The sequence below is a fragment of the Branchiostoma lanceolatum genome, chromosome 15, assembly GCF_035083965.1.
Source record: "Branchiostoma lanceolatum isolate klBraLanc5 chromosome 15, klBraLanc5.hap2, whole genome shotgun sequence".
NCBI classification, from domain to species: Eukaryota; Metazoa; Chordata; class Leptocardii; order Amphioxiformes; family Branchiostomatidae; genus Branchiostoma; species Branchiostoma lanceolatum.
Genome location: NC_089736.1, coordinates 15,817,774 through 15,835,844, shown reverse-complemented (window position 1 = coordinate 15,835,844; position 18,071 = coordinate 15,817,774).

Genomic DNA, 18,071 nt, shown 5'->3' with positions numbered 1-18,071 from the left:
TTTCGTTGAAGTCATCCTGTTGACACCAAATGTCAACGACATACTCGACCTTTTAAAGTGCTTGTGTTTCAAACTCACACTAAACTACAACAGTAACTGATCACAATCAACAGCCATAAATATCAATTTAAGAATATAGACGTTTGTAAAAAAATATGCACCCTTCTGATGTTAATTGACATCAAATCTTACGAATAATACTTCGAGTTTTTTTTATTCCTGTCGCCGGATGAACTAGCTTCCGGCGTCATGGTAAACAATGTAGCAGTTTCGAAACCTTGGTACCGCGATTCGCAAAACAAAATATTATTTTGAAAAGCAAACAGTTCATAATAACCGTAAAGTACATGAAATTAAGCGTCGTCATCATGTTGCCTTTCTGCTTCTCTATGGAACGTTTTTGTAAGTCGCAATACCATGTCCCGATCCTGCTACCGTGCTTACTATGACGTCAAGAGCTGTAAATTAAATTGATTAAGCAGAGATCAGAAAGATAAGGGCCTTCGTCATTCATCAGAGCGTCATTCCGGTCCAGGATTAGACATAATGAAAACCATATTACTATCATGAAAGTGTCACGCTGTGAAACAAAAATCTGCATACGCCAAAAATACTTACTCAAGCAACTGGATAAAATTTGAGCCCATCCCGATATGTTTTGCCTTGCGTGTGACTTTTTCAAAATTGTATCCAGTTGCTCTAGAGTACTATCTTGGGTATATTTTATTACCTGGATGTTTAACCAGCATCAACGTATTAAAGATCTACATACATTTTTTTGACTTTTATATCACATAATATGTACAGTTAAAGTACTGAAAAAAAATGGGAAAATCAAATTGTTATGACAATGATAAATATAGGCTGTAGAGCTGGGTAACAGCTAATTCAATGATGATTTATAAATATAGACAAAACAAGTCGTCTACAGAAAAAAAATGTTTCTTTCCGGTATTTGTAGCCATATATAAGTTCACTATATAAGTACTAACGTACAATGATTATTGCAATATTGGGTACCGTGTTACCATATGCATGGTGATTACTTATTTCAATGATAGTAAGAGAAAATTCCATGACCTCATATTAATTGATCTGAGAGTGAGAATGGTTACCTGGATTTAGATGTGTGCTACAGTGCTAGGTATGACAAAAAGCTGTCGGGCAATAAAGCCGACGGAGCTGCTTATACACGTCAAAATGCGACGACCGTTTTCAAAATCATTACGATTATTTACTATATAGAAATCAGCGACGACCCCTTCGATGAAGTCACCAAGAAAGAATACTACTTTGTACTAAGAAACGCGCTATGAGGAACTTTTGTCAGAAACGTAATATATAATTCTAACACAATAATGTTTACAATGAAAAAGTTCCGTCCAGCTATTCCTTCTAGATCTAGGACTGCAACCATGTGCTACTAAACAAAATGAAATTTTTATCTCATTCTAGTATTAAAACTACAAGAAATGAAAAACTTGAAAAACCGTGAAAACACTTCTGTAAAAGGCTTTATCCAGTGAATTGGTTAAAGGCGTTGGTTCTATGTTATTGTGCATGTTTAGTATATTAACGGCTATTTTGGTTCGTAGATAAGCAACATGTAGATTCCTGTTTTACCGGTATTAATCTTCTACCTTCTGCTCATAGATTTTGCTTAAGAAGTTGCGTTTTTGTATTGAATTAAAGTAGCAAAAATATCAGTATTAATTCTGAAATATTGTCTGTCACCCCTATTTAGCGTGAAAAGGTGCTAGAACCCTAACAGACACATGAATCAGCTAGAAAGATGAACGGTGAAAACGAGCATAGAGCGTAGAGCTGAAAAGCAGTGGCTTTTACCTACTGTTGATAGGTTTTGCTGTACCTTTGCTTCGCATTTAGTGTAACATACAGTTTTACGTATTTTTCATAAATTATGATAATAAGACAAATGTGTACTAATTTTTACACTCAAAACATGTCAGAATATCTCCGATAAACTAATTGAACAATATATCAACAGAAATCGCAAAAATATACTTGTGATGCAAATTTACTTACCTATATGTGCGTGACTTGGTGGGAGACTAAGATGCATGATTTAAGAATGTATTCTTTATTTTTCACATACATTCTAATATTCCTTATTCAATAATATACTTATGCTATCAGTATTCTTTTGGAAACAATATAATTGTTTAGTGAAATAATTGGGCACTGAGCTTTTTTTAAAGTGCGGGTGCTCCGCATCTTCTGCACAAATTATGACATTAATGATTGATAACATAAACACCGGAACTTGTCAGAATATTCTCCATAGATTATTGAAACATATATTCATGAACAAAAAATTTGGGTCAGTTTGGACCCCATACGGCCAGATTCGTCGCAAAAATGTATCGGTCGGTTGAGGAGTAATGAAATAACGTAACAGAATTAATACACGAGCAGGCAGCAATTCTTTTCAATTTTTTTATGAAACAACATTGATAACAAATACAGACAAGATGGCGGCGCACTCAAGTTAATAAAACTTACATTAGCACCGCCTTCGGACGATAACAGTGAAATGAACAATAATATTGATATATGAACAAAACTGTACAAATAAATGAAAGAAATCAAATTATCGATGATAGTTTGTTTTCCAGAAGGTGCTTTCCAGAGGTGGTAGAACTCTGACAGATCCCTGAATCACCAAGGAAGACAGATATGCCAAATAATCTAACCATTTGTCAGTTTCACTGTAACTGCTTGCAACATACATTAAACGCCACATGGCTCTTCTTCTTTTAGAATTAACAAATTGTCGCGGCGTCTTGCTCTCAAAGATGACAGACACCTATTCCAGTGATCACAATATTTAAGACTCAAAGATAAATTGCATGTCTTAGTCTCATTACATTTCGCATTTACACCTCAGTAGGTTAAGATGAAAGGTTTGATTTTGGTGGGATGGTCTGTTTTGCGATCCTGAAGATTCTTTACTCGTTTAGACATTACATATTTAGAGTGAAGAAATCACAACTAACAAGGTTGAATATCTAGTCCATAGCAATCATTTCGATAGCATTGCTCAGTATGTAGAGGGTTACCTGGACAGTGAGCTGGACATATGCCAACCCGTAGCCTACATTTATTTTTCAGTTCAAATGCATGCTAACTGTAAAAAAGGGTCAATTGAGTCCTAGCTGTTGTGTTGTCATTTTTAGCTACTCATTGTAGTTTGTGTTTAGTTGGTTTTTGAAGATGGCATACAGTGGCTTTCGGTGGAACTGCAGAAGAAAATCTGTATCGGACATGCAGCGGTTGTTCATGTGCTAAGGACCTACATGGGTGTTTCAGTCGCGAACCTATTGCAAAGGCACACCTGGTGTGAGGGGGCGCAGCGGTTAACGAGCACGTCACGGTTTATCACAACTTCCTTGGTTGGTGCACAATACATCGGTTCGGCTGTCGTTGTTACGTGTGCGCAGTCCGGCGATTAGGGACCTTTAAGGCTCTGACACACGTGTGAGTATATTCTAGTGCATATAAATTACGCATCAACATTTCTTTGTTTTATGTTAAGTTTAAGGGGAAGAAGTTGTTTTTCACTTTGACCTACCGTTGTGCAGCCTGGTTATCGAACCGAAGAAATGACTAGTGACAAACGTCGCTGCCTCTACTACATCTTTGCGGAAGGATAAGTGGAACACACTGTACACAATGAAGTCAAGCAAGCTGCTGGACAATGCTACCCAGGCTGACCAAAACAAGAACGTTGGCACTTCTGTCACATCATGACCCAGCTGGCTCACAGGCGGCTGGAAGCGGCACTGCCGTCTGTACTTGGGTTAGGATCAGCACAGCCTTAGCGTACGAACGGTCTCTCTCGTAGCTATGAGGGGCTAGTTGTTGCTAATGGTTGGAATTTTTAGGAGGAATCCCATGCTCATTTATTAATGACGTTAATAGAGAATACTACAGCAGTAGGTGGTTTATGTCTAGTGCACAGTGCTGTTAAGAAACGGACAACACAGTAAATGTAAACGACGACAGTGACGGTGACCGCTAGATCCGAAGGCGATGCAACCGAAAAGAACACCGGAGCTGACGTGTTGGATCATTTCGGCGTTTGATTGATCGTTTTGCTGTAGATACTGCTATAGCTAGATGAAATAACTATCTGCTATAGTCTTTTTAGTAAACCAGTGCACTACGCGATGAAAGTAGAGAGAGCGATTTGCTGCGACGGCGAAACGATTATTTAGCGCAGGGCTACCTGGCAGTGGTTAATATCAATCTTATGGTCTCGTCACTGTATTACTCCGATGGTTTGCTCTAAAAGAGTTCAGTCTAAAGAAAATTTGGAGACATAAAGCACGTGGAGCAGTAGTTACCTTTTATCAATCTTTTACAATATAAGATTTGGCATCAGAGCGATAGGTCGGTACGTTAGTTTGTCCTTGGTGCTCCGGTTAGGTGTTGGCATGAGAGCGCCTTATGCGGCTAGTGGCTAATTGCAGTTATAGATGTCCTGAATATCATTCGATGTGTTTTGAAATCATGCTTGACATATAAAGCAAAACATATCCAGAAAAAAATGTTTCTTTCCGGTATAAGTATCCATAAAATGGTGTATTTCACTGCTGAACTCAATTGTAAGCTGAATTTGCATATGAGATCTAATCAAGACAGGCAACATTAAGGTAGTTTCTTCCAGACTAACCGTGCCGGTTATAGGGAAATATATGCCAGGGGAGTTTGGTCATGGAGGGTTTCATTCGCATATTGGACCCTATCTGCGTAGCCGACTCCCTTAATACAGTTTCACTCTATTTGTTTAATTTCTACTATTTTTCCAGCGATCCGCGGGGCCTGGTGGAGGCTAACATGAAAGGGTCAATTAAATGAATTTCGATATCAGCAAATAAACCCATTAAGAGCAGAAACTTTTAAGCATATTTACCTGGATTTTCAAACCCCGAATATTGACTCCCAATGCAAAGTTGGATTTTTCATGTGTGTTAGGCTTAAAAAAGTGGGAGGGATTTAAATGAGCTAAAACCAGAATATCAAAATGACACCATTATCTTACCCCGTCTTAATGCGCCAGCTCAAGCAATGTGAATATATATATAGGGGTTAATCACATGGCATGAAAGAAGCAAAGGTCGCAAGTTTTGGCTAGATTTTCATTAATCATGTAATTTGGACCCCTAGAAGCATAAATATAAATGTCAATGTTTCCGCAATTTTCAATCAATTTCTTAATTGCATAATTAATATATATAGTTGAACTATTGCTACTATTTCGTCTACCCTAATCTTGTAATGAACCATTTCGGATTGAATCTCGTCAAGTGGCTCATTCAGTTTGCAAACTAAAAAATGTACTGCAGTTAATTACTGAACCGCTAGAGGGCGTTATTGTACAGTGTCAGAAGGCTCACGATGTTTACCGTTCTGGCATATAGTTGAAGAAAAGCACGTGCATGTGGATGCTGAACTTAAGTTACATTATACAAATACATACTATTATACATATACATACGAGGGGTGATCAAAAAGTCCTCGGTCTCTCTCAAAAAAAGTTGTTGAACAAAAATTTTTCTGGCACTATTTTTCAACATAGTCTCCTCTGACTTCAATACACTTGGTCCAGCGATGTTCCAGCATTGCTACCCCCTGCTGCAAGTAGGTTGCATTTTGGGACTCTAGATAGGCCTCAACAGCATGAATGACGTCATCATCAGTCTCGAAACGGTGACCACGTAAGTGGGACTTCAGTTTAGGAAACAGGTAGAAGTCCGACGGAGCCAGGTCTGGTGATTATTGAGGGTGGGGTAAGAGTTCAAAGCCACATTCGGTTGCTGCTGCCACTGACACCTGAGCTGTGTGAACAGGTGCATTGTCCTGGAGCAACAGCACGCCAGCTCGGAGCTTTTCTCTCATATTCTCTTTGATTGCTGCTTTTAGCTGTCGCAGTTCTGAAGCATAGTACTATCCATTGATCTTTTGACCCTTTTGCAAGTAGTCAATCATGATGACTCCCTCGCTGTCCCAGAACACAGAAGCCATCACCTTGCCGACCGATGCCACGCGCTTGAACTTCTTGGGTGGCTGCGACCCCTTCTTTGTCCATTCTTTACTCTGTTCTTTTGACTCTGGATCAAAGTGGTGGACCTACGTCTCATCTTGGGTCACAAATCTCTTGAGGAAGTTGGCCGAATTAGACTGGAAACGGGCCAAAAGTGTCCTGGAAACTTCCAACCTGTTTAGCTTCTGATAACGAGTCAACATTCGGGGTACCCATCTTGCACACGCTTGCTCATCCCCAAGATGTTGGCAAAACATTTTGAACTGAGCCATAACTGATGCCCAATGAATGCTCTATATGTCGGATGGTCACACGTCTGTCATTCATTATCATGCGATGGATGGCCTCAACTTCATTCACCGAGGTGGCTGTTTTGGGGCGTCCCGACCTTGGGTCGTCTTTCACGCTCTCCTTGCCTCGTTTGAAGTTAGCAACCCACTTCTTTACGGTGGAATAAGAAGGGGAGTCCTCACCAAGTGTCTTGGCCATGTCTTCGTGGATTTTCCTGGGTGTCATACCTTTTTTTCGTTAGATATTTGATTACAGCACGAACCTCTGTGGTATCCATTTTGTGATTTTCTTCACACCTGCTGATTTTCAAGGGGCGCCGCGCGCTACTTAATGAATATGAAAATTTGCATTTCTGTGGACAGTGTCTTAAGATGTCATAGTATACAATTATACCCAAGAATGGAAGTTACACCCATCGCTTCTAGGTGAGGCCGAGGACTTTTTGATCACCCCTCGTATATATATATAAACACATGGATTCTAAAAGTTGCTGAACCTCAACCTACGTCTACAGACAGAGAGATTGGACAAGTCCACTTTAAACTTTTTTAGGGAGGGTCAGTTAACGCCAATTGGAATTTTACAAATTCCCAGTCATTTCTTTTTTTTTGGTCATCATCTTTTCTTCGTTTATTTAAGAAACTGCATTTAAAGCTGAATCTTTATTTAGCCAATTTTATAGATTTATCGCAACATTTCAGTGCAATTTGAAAGCGCATACTAGAGACCAAATTGTCCACAGGTATGTTTATTCAATATTTTTGTTCGCCCACACATATTGTCTCCCGGTACAGAGCCTCAGTTGTGCCACTGACGTCGGTTCGACCCTGGAGACGAGCTGCTTTCCAAAAGACCTGTTGTAAGTACACTGTCTGAAATTTTGTAACTTCACCAAATTATATTATGTTATGTCATCACACTACAAACAATGCGTGAAGATAGTGAGCCAAGTTTGGAGGATATTTTCCTATTGACGATCCGCAGTTAAAAATTGTTTGGTACGTACCATCATCTGTTCCCTTTCGAAAACGAAAAAGTGAAAATTGTTCAGAAGGAATAGCTTTATCTCATGCGGTACCGTAAATAAATGGACAAAGCTGCATTGGAATTTTAACACGCAGTTTACCGTAAACTTAATAGATATTCAACAACGTTTTATTCCATAAATATGTGTCACTTTGAACCTGCATTTTCCCGAAAAGATGGTTTCAATTACCACCAAATAACATAAACTTACTAATAGTCAGAAAACATGCAGTAATTCATTATGTGGCTTCAAGTAAAACAATTTGTCAGCTTAGTCTCTTTTGCAGAATCCTTCCGGCTGTTTTGTTTTTCAAGTTAAAGTTTTCTTATTTACTGTTACCTTTTTTTCTTATTGCTGACTGGAAAGGATTCGACATTACTGTCAGCAATACGAGAAAAAATGTAATAATAAAACTGTAACTTAAAAAAGAAAACAACATGAAGGAGACTGCAATGGAGGCTGATATCTGCTACAACCCTAGCCGGCTCATCAAGTTTGGATCCAAGCGCTGCCATGATTGGTCTTGCACATGAAAATGACTCGTGGGCTACTTCATCTACATACAAATGGATTGTTTTGTCTGCTGTTGACGTTACAAACGTCATCGTTTATTTTTAGTAGGCTGTTGAGCCCATACAGTGCAAACAAACATATTGAATCCAAACATATTGAATGATAGAAGCTGTTTGAATATCGGTCTTTGAATATTGGTCAAACGCTCCTCACTACCAAAACGATTTGCGTAATGAATAAAACGAGTGACGGGAAACTTCGGAGAAAGGTCAGCGTATTAGAGATAAGAGTAAGGCTTTTTGATGTTGCAGGCAAATACTACATCCTCACAACTGTATCGTGTTGTCGAAATGTCTAGGAAACATATCGCTGAAGACTTGTCCTTGGATGTCACTTTCTCTAGTGAAAGCATGGCAAATCCAGATAAAGAAACTGGGCATCCTCTCTTGAGACAGGCTGAAGAAGTTACCAAGTTATACTCCCCAAGTACGTGTGAGGAGAATAAGACTGAAGACGAACAACTGTCTATCAAAATCGATGCTGCAGCTGGGTACACACAGCGAATCGATACCAGCCCTGGGGATTTTGATACATACGCCATTGCATACATTTGCAAGGATGAAAGCATCTGCAATGTAAAGGAAACTATAAAAAACACGGAAGGTAATCCATTCAAGGGATCAAACATGGGGAACAGCAGCAGCAATGGTGACGACATCCAAATGACACGGCCAGCTTACAACCATGACATTCCTCGCCTTCAATCATCAGCTGATACAAATCAGCAATATGATAAATTGACGTTTAGGCAAGATGATCACCATCCCTGCCTTCACTCATCAGCTCATTTATACCAACACGATGATGAAGCCAACTTAATGCCGGCTAAGGATTATGACAATCCTTTTCTCCAGTCAAATACCGTTACACATCAACAAGGCGGTAATGATGAAAGAATCAACGAGTCAGCTAACAATGATGACCATCACTGTATCAAGCCAAATGCTCTTAGATGCCAGAATCGTTATGAAACCGTTCTTGAATCATCCAATTGTGATGCCGGCCTGTCCTTTGCTATTAAAAACCAAAAAGATGTCGCCGAGTCAGCTCTATGCGAACTCTACAGTCAACCAGACGCTGTTGAATACCGGGAAGACGACAAACCTATATGTGGGACAGCCGACTCTTTGTTCTAGCTATTAAAAACCAAAACGATGTCGCCGAGTCAGCTCAATGCGATCTCTACATTCATCCAGACGCTGTTGAATACGAGGAAGACAGCAAACCTATCTTTGGGACAGCCGACTCTGATATCATCCAGCCATACGCCGCTAAAAACAAGGAGGATGAAGAACCTATCTTTGGGACAGTCGACTCTGATACCATCCAGCCATATGCTGCTAAATACCAAGAATACGGCGACAGTGGTAAGGATGATGCACCCCGTAGCGCTGATATTGCAGCTGAAAACGTACAAGAATGCAGTGTCGCCTCTGATGATGTGGACAGTAAACCATACGCTGTTGCAAACATGAGCCAGGATGAAATGGAATGTAGACCAAGTTCAGTGGATATTAACAGTCAAGCAAGACATTTCTTACAGAATCCAGCGGCTTCAAACAGCATCAATGATGGTTTGATGAACCCATCAAACAATGAAGCGAATCCGTCTCAACTTGACATTGAGGACGTGCAACATGTCCCGAATGATGCACTAGATTCAAATCCGATGTACGTGCCAAACGTTCAGCCTCCTGCGACTTGCGGTGAGACACGTTTATGTTTTAAAGCAGTTGATTATTTACTTTATTCATTTTAGTTATGCGTGGTAACAGGTTTGAAGGTAGACCCTCACTTAAATTGAAAAATAAATCAGAACAAGTGATCTGTCAGGCTGAGCGCTCTTCTTGTGGCGCAAAACCAATCGTTTGCATATTAACTAGCCGGGATCTGGATGTCAGATTTTGGAGAAATCTTAGGTTCTTTTTTAATTAATCAATAAAAAAAAATACAGGACACAGCCTGCCACAGGGGTGATGCACTCTAGCATGTAGCTGATATTAAACATGGCCTCAGAAAATGTAGAAAAAAATCACATTTTGTCAACAGTACTATCTCTGTTCTTGATTGTAGTTTTTTCTTAACACAACACCTCATAATTTAATTGTAGTGATGTTCTTTTTTTTTCTTTTCAGAATGTACTCGCAATCGGTTGTGCTTTGCTGTAAGGATCGCTACAGTCATTGGGCTGTGCATCTCCGGTGGAATCTTTCTCGCGTTTTTCTTTCGCACCAACGCATCAGAGGTACGCTGCTGTCTTATAGGCTTTTTACTTTGTTAACCATTCCTACAGATGAGTTGCCCTTAGAGTTCCTATAGAGTTTAGACACAAGGTTTAGCACTGCCTTATTGTTACTTTGTTGAACTATTGAGTGTCCAGATACTCTTTTGATTAGATACCTTATAAATGTATAGAAGTTGACGAGTGCACACAGGTATCAAAATTTGGCCATGGTTTAGATGATTAGTGCAAGATGAACTAATTATATGATGATATTCTATCTACAGCAGAGAGAGACTGCGGTTCCCGCCTTTACCTCTGGACCAACCCGATGTTGCGTTTTAATCTCGCCGCCGCCGCCACTCCGTAACAGCTCACTTCGCAAAGGTGAGATTTGCAAAATCCATCACAGGGTGTTGTTATCACCTGAACAGCATACTTCAATAGATTGTATTGTGCATAGTCTAATTCTGTTTGATGCAAATTGCGCCGCAATAGTTCAGCATTTGAAAGGCCCAAATGAATATCAATATTCGTCCAGGGCTCAGACCATATTTTTTAAATGAATCAATGACAAGATAACCCTCTGTTTGTCTACAGCAGATAGCAATATGCGTACAGTGGACAGTACCTCTACTCCTGTTACCACTGAAAGCTTCAGCATCAGTTTTGTTTCTACGCCACCGAAAGTCAGCTCAACAAATGAAGGTTAGTCCAACGCGAAAGTTCGCCTGGTTGTCTTAGCACAGTAAAGTTCCTCTGCGCCCTTACACAATGTCGAGACATCGGATATTGAAAACTGTTATGTCTTGAAATGAGTTAAGGAAACATTATGCATCAGGACCCGAACTGGGACGGTGGCCGGTACCGACTTCCAGCCACCTTTGACCCGTTGGTTACGTCATAATACACATTATGTCATATTGTTTTCACTTGATTCTTGTTGATGATTTCTTTTTCTTTGTACTGTATTTTAGATGTACCAGGGGTTTTGTGTAAAACAGGACACTGTTCAAATTTCTGGCAAAATAAAAACACTGTAACCTCATGGCACTCCTCGATGCAACGTGTCCAGAGCACTGTCTCGGAGAGTTACTCGTAATAAATATACAAAATAGACATCAGAATTTTTAGTTACCAGACTTATTCAGAGTCTGCGTTCCAAAATATGAATAAATCTCGTATGTTTTTCTTTTCTACTTCTTTCAGAAAAGTATCGGAAAACGTTGGAGAAGATCATATTTGGTGGGAAGGGGAAAGAACCGGGAAAATTCAATAGCAACTACGGAGTGGTCGTGTCTGCTATCAATGAGATATTTATAACAGATAAGTTCAACGGACGGGTTCAAGTGTTCAGCATAAATGGGACCTATCTCCGCTTCTTCCCAACGATAGTGCCGGGTGAAGATATAATGTACCCTTACAGTGTTGCCATTGACGTGGAGCCTGGCTACTTGTGGGTAGTTGGGACTTCTGCTTTCACTCATGCTGATGCAAATGTCGTACAGTATAACATAGATGGTCTGCCCATTAAAAAGTTCGGACTAAACTTCAGGAGTAGGGTTACCTATCCCAACATTGCGATAGATGTGCACAACAACAAAGTTATCATGGGAGTGGGAGATAAAATAATGCTGCTTCAACCAAACGGCTCTCTCTTTCGAAGTTTTGAATTATTAAATAAGAAGAATGATGTTATTTGTGCCGGTGGGGTCGTATCGGACAACGAGGGGAATATTCTGCTTACAGACAGGTATAAAAGCATTAAGTTGTACAATCACTTTGGAAAAATGTTGCTTGAGTTTGGAACCTTTGGGAGCAGAAAGGGTGAATTGAGTAGGCCGCAAGGTATTTGTGTGGACAACCTGGGCCGTATCATTGTGGCGAATCGTGTCAACAACCGGGTAGATATGTTCACACGTCGCGGGGAGTTTGTCCGTACTGTCGCGAAGATTACAAACCCGTGGGGTATCGCTATGGGTCCGGGCGGGCAGTTGGTGGTGACTAGCGGTTGTGAATCCAATGTAACTATCGTTCCTGGCCACATGGTGTTTCCTTGATGTACTATCCAGTGCACGTGTATCTATTGTATCTCCTGAGACTCATTTCAGATACTCCCACGCATGCTACATTTATCTACCGACTAGTTCTACCAGTGAGCTCAAAACTTGTTCTACCTGTCTTTATCATTCAAACCTGACTTAAGAACGCTGTCTGAAGTGTCTGACTCTGTTGCAGACTTACACCAGTTGTTTTGATTCATTTTCAATAATGTAGTATTTTAAAGAGATGCCTGACTTTCATCAATGTATTTACATTACTGTTAAACATGAGTGCTGACATTTTGTCTTGATATAATATACATCACTTAGAGTAATCATAAATGTGCCTCTAATACGGCGATTAGAGAATAACTATAGGATTGTAAAACTACAACTAGTATCTGTTAGTCTACATTAGATTTGTCAATTCTAACCTATTGATTCTAAAGCTGCAGCACAAATAGACTTTTCAGATTTCAAAATATTGTGACCGTAGGAGACTTTCGTGTTTGCAGAACACAGACGTACATATAGATTACAAATTAGATTACGGTATGATAGTCCATTGAGAAAATTGAACATATATAAATATAAGATGTGTCGTGTTACACACCTTTTGAAAACAAATTCACAAGAGACCACCCAAAGGTGGATACAGAGACGGTTACTAATACAGGTTTGACTGTATTCTAACGGTCAGGTGGTCCGTATGAAGGGGTGGTCACTAGTACAGGTGTGTCTGTATATCAATGGCCAGGTGGTCCTTATGCAGAGGTGGTCACTAGTACAGGTTTGACTGTATGCCGATGACCAGGTGTTTCTTATAAAGATGTGGTCACTAGTATTTCAATTTCGACTGTATATCGAAGGCCAGGTGTTCCTTAAGTAGATGTGGTCACTAGTACAGCTTTGACTGTATATCAATGACCAGGTGGTTTTAATGTAGATGTTGTTACTTGTGCAGATTTGACTGTATATCAATGACCAGGTGGTCCGTATGTAAAGCTGGTTGACGGTATATTAATTCGCTTGAGGTCTTTATAAACTGGTGATCACAAGTACATGGTTGACGTTGAATGGATTTAAAGAGAAATAAGTATTATAATTATTGACTGGATAACCAAATGTAGGTCTGCAAAAGGTTTGTAGTTTTTTTCTCCACACTGAAACAACCAAGTCAACATCTTTAAAGTAAACTAACTTTTGATGTTTTGTTGTTTTGATAGTTATGTACATCAGCAGGGTTAAGTAATAAACTGAAAGATGATCTGCGGTAATGTGACATGTCCTGTAAAGTAAAAAATTACTTCTTGTGTGGGCAAAAATGTATATATTGCTGTCTTAGCCATTCGTTTATTCAGATTTAATTAGCTTTTAAAACATACACATTGATCTTCAAAGCTTTGGTCACGGGGTTGTTAATTATGATATTGGATATGTAAAAGATTGTTTGTACTTCACCCTAAATAAATAAAAAGGAAGATTATTCTTTAAACGTTGCTGTCATAAATGAGTGCTGTGATTAGTGATTGTCTCACATACACACAAACACTTTCTCTCTCTCTCCCTCTCTCTCTGTCCCATCTCTCTCTCTCTCACACACACGCACACACACATACATTCACACACACACACACACACACACACGCACACACGCACACACACACACACACACATAAAACACAGCATATACATGCACAAGGACGCGAACTAAAACTGATTTCTTAAATAATCTTTTTATGATTAAGACATTTTTTTCGTCTATCAAAGTAAAAATGTTGAATTCAAATCAAACCTCGATTTGTATATTGTGCATACAAAGTACAAAAGGTCTGCAATTCTACTTCCTAAGCGCTTTATTCTAAACCTTATAACGTACATCACACCACTAGATATTAACTGATGTTATAAAGTTGTAAGGTATTTTCATTCAAATAGTTTCAGAAAACATTATGATTTCTACGTGTATTTTTCCCATTCTTTTACCAAAAATTCAGCCCACATTTCTTAGACTGGCTAGTAAATTCAAGTGTGGGCTACAAATATAATATACACAAACCACAAACCTGTACTGTAGCCGTCATACAGCTTTCATCTTGATATTTTATCCAAATTATATAATGTTTCATTGAACAGAAATGTCAGAAAACACGATCCAGAGAAAACATGTCTTCAAATATAACAGAATAGATGTTGCAAAGTTAGTCAGAGTAGAATATCATTTTATACTGAATGATCTGAATCTCAAAAGCAACTAGTAAAAAAAAAGTTACAGAATTAATTCGAACGAAACGTCTGTCTGTTTCAAAACTTTATCCAGTTGCTTGAGTAATTATTTTTGGCGTAATTCGAACGAAAACCTCAGACGGCTGTACCTGGATGTGAATTGTCTGGTATTGGAGGATTGCTCATGGGCTGACTGATCTACACATAGATTGATTTTCGTTTTCGTGGTAGTTCAATCTGAGGATTGTCTGCTCATGAGATTGCGAGTGTCAGACTATGAATGAAAACTACTATTTGACAAAGATCTGTTTTTCCCTCGGTAAGTATCGGCTGTTTGAACTAGCATCGTGGAAATTCATCTTATTTTGATTGTGTTCTATACAATATATAAATAGATAGTAAAGAAAGACTCAAGTGTCTCAATTAACAAGTGTATAAACGATCATCGTAGTAAGATTGTTTACATGTATGCAGGCGTGATCCACACAGAGGCAACGTTCCCGGCAGTTCCGAAGAAGAGTTGCTGTTGCTAGGCGACAAAGATGTCATCTTTACAAGACGGCTGAATAAAAAAAGGTTCTGTTTTAAAGGAATAAGCTATCGTTAGCTCCTCTGAATGTTTTGCTCACTGGATCTAGCAACGTCGAGTGGCAGGGGAGGTAAACGTATAGATCGAGCACACCGAATAGACTCAATCCTTTGATACTGCAGGCACTAGGTAGAAACCTCAGAGTGGCCCATCCAGCAATCCCTCCATCCATTCATCCATGTCATTCCCGCTTTATCCCACCATCCATAGTCCTCCACCCATATATTCATCCATCCATCCGTCCATCCATCCATCCATCCATCCATCCGTCCACCAACCCAACCAAACAACCACCCACCCGCCCACACATCCATCCATCCATTCATCCATCCATCCATCTATCCATCCATCCATACGCACACCCATTCACCCATCCATCCACCCATCCATCCATCCATGCCACCCACATAACCTCTGGACCTCATGTTCGTTAAGCTAGCCACTTGACCATTTGACGCCACTTGTACCGAACCATAATTAACACACTATGTGTACAAATGTACAGACTTCCCTTCAGCCTGTGTACTCATGTTGAAATTTGATAGTTGTTTTTTCTTGTATTTCTTCATCGGATATCTGACAAATCAAATCAGGGTGGCCTTACAACCCTTTCAAATCCACTATAAGGTTTAAGTTACCTCTTCTGTCATTGGTCGGACAAATGCTACATGCACCCCTTCTACAAATTGTGGTACATGTCCATGTGACGCCGCCTTGAGTTCTTCTTCTGTTGTTTCTGCCACCAACTCAATACCTGCGACAGGGAGTTGTGTATTTGCTTGTTCAGACCATTAGTATACCAGAATACTCGCAACATAAACAAACCTTCAACATACCAGACAATAACAATAATACTACCCGGCAAACAGCACATGTCACAAGCCAGATTCATATATAAGACTTGATAAAAAAAGGACATCTAGCGGCGTAGGTACAAATTGCAGCCGCAACATTGGCGATGACTGTCCACACACGGTCTAACAACGCCCCATGACGATTTGCTTACGAAGTGCATCACTAAAATATGTGTGCGTGTGTGTTGGTCGGTCGGTGCGCATAAAATGCTGTACATGTGTGGATTGGTCTAACCTCAGACAGTGCCCAGAAAAGCCACTTAGCAAAAGGACTGAGTCTGCACCATTAGACTTAGCTTACTCGAAGGAGTTCACCAGTCACTTTACACAAGGCATTATACAGAAGGTTCAGTATGAATTGCCATGCCCGCATGCATACGATCCCAATCCAAGTGTACTTACATTTCATTTTCATTTAGTCTTGTCGAAGCAAAGCATTGATGACTTGGTGGCTAAGGCCCATATTACCAAAGATCGCCAAAAGTCGTCGCACTTTTAGGAGCTCTAAGGAGCGCCCCCTAGTGGTAGTTTAATTAGGTGCAGGATACATTACATTCCGCCAAAATAGTACATGGTATCGCCAAAACGGACTCCGCTTGTCTTCTGAGGGAATATTTCATTGGCGTGTTCTGTCCCTTCCCCACGCACTCGCCATCTGGTAACGGCGTGGTCTTACCACCTGTTGATGACATGCACCAGTCACTGCAATGGTATTGATAGTCGACAGGCGGGGCTTTTGAGCCGTGTGGGTCACGGTTGACCCCATTCAACTTGTCAGTGGATATTTTTACTACGAAAAGTAGAAACACTTGTTACAGATTATCATATACTACTTATACAGAAATACTATAAATTTCGGTAACTTTGCAACGTCTTTTGATGTGATTGTTGGTTGTTAAAGAAAAATAACTAACGATTGCAAATGATTGGCTGATCTAACATCTCCATTATCTGTCCGAATTCAAGGTCAAAGTGTCACAAGTTTAGTAGACTGGTATCACTCACCCAGTCGGCAACTACGCTCATGGCTGCTACATTGGTGCCAATTTCACCACTGTTAAACTAGTTTCACTTTTACAAGTACAATCAAGGCCATGACACATCTTTTACCATTATAGTACTTCTCGTCATATTGACCATGTTCAGAGTTGAAAAATGTATCAATTCTCGAAATCAGGTGAAAATGAATAAGCACGCTCATGCCATCGGTAAAATTTACTTGCTGACCTTACTGTAAAAGAGGGAATGTTCGCTGTGGTTCTTTTATTCGTGGTCTTGGGGCGAACTTAAAACCACCGTGAAAAGTTTGTTCTGTATTTTGCCCGCCTACCTTGTTTCACTGCGAATACTCTAATTTCTTCCTACCGCGGTATTAAATCCAAACATTTATGCTTTTACAGTAAATTTAGTAGCGCTGTACCTCTTGTGTGTATCTCCCTGGTTTATTCATAAGTAAAATAATATACCAAGAGATACAGTAACATGTTGGGGAAAAAAAGTTTTTATCTTTTTTTTTCATGATCAATTGTTCTGCCCCCACCTACAGCCATGCTAATCTCCAAGCAGATATTTGGGTGGCAGATTGTAATATTTTTAGTCTCTATTATTTATGAAGATAAAGTCATATTTTCAAAAATCGTCATAAGGAATAAGATTTACCAGATTTTATTCCTTACATCTCTCATGCTCAAATTGGAAATATTATTGCTAAATAAGTAGACAAGATCCAGAAACATATTGGAAAGTGGGGTTAACGACATGCTGTCCTTTTTCTCTAATTTCTCTCAGTATTAATCAGCAAAATGGGTTCTCTTCAAGTTTTGTGTTCATAGACTATTGTTTTCTGATTATATGATTCAGTTTTGTTATTATACATGTGTAACTTATTTTGTATGTGTGCCATGGTCTTTTCCTTATAATGAGAATCAATACAAAGAAACAGAAAAAAAACTACATTTTATGACTGCTGGGCTTCTCTAAAAGCTGGAATCTAATACATTATATGTTGGTATTTGAGGCTGTTAGAGAGGCCCAGTGATCAGAAAACATTACAATCTTACACTCCCAATCTGCTTCTTTCAACACTCTTACAGAAGTCTTCTACCAATACACGTAAGACATGAATTTATTCAAAAAGAAACCTATTGCGCAATAATTACAGAGTCTGGGTAATGGTAATAC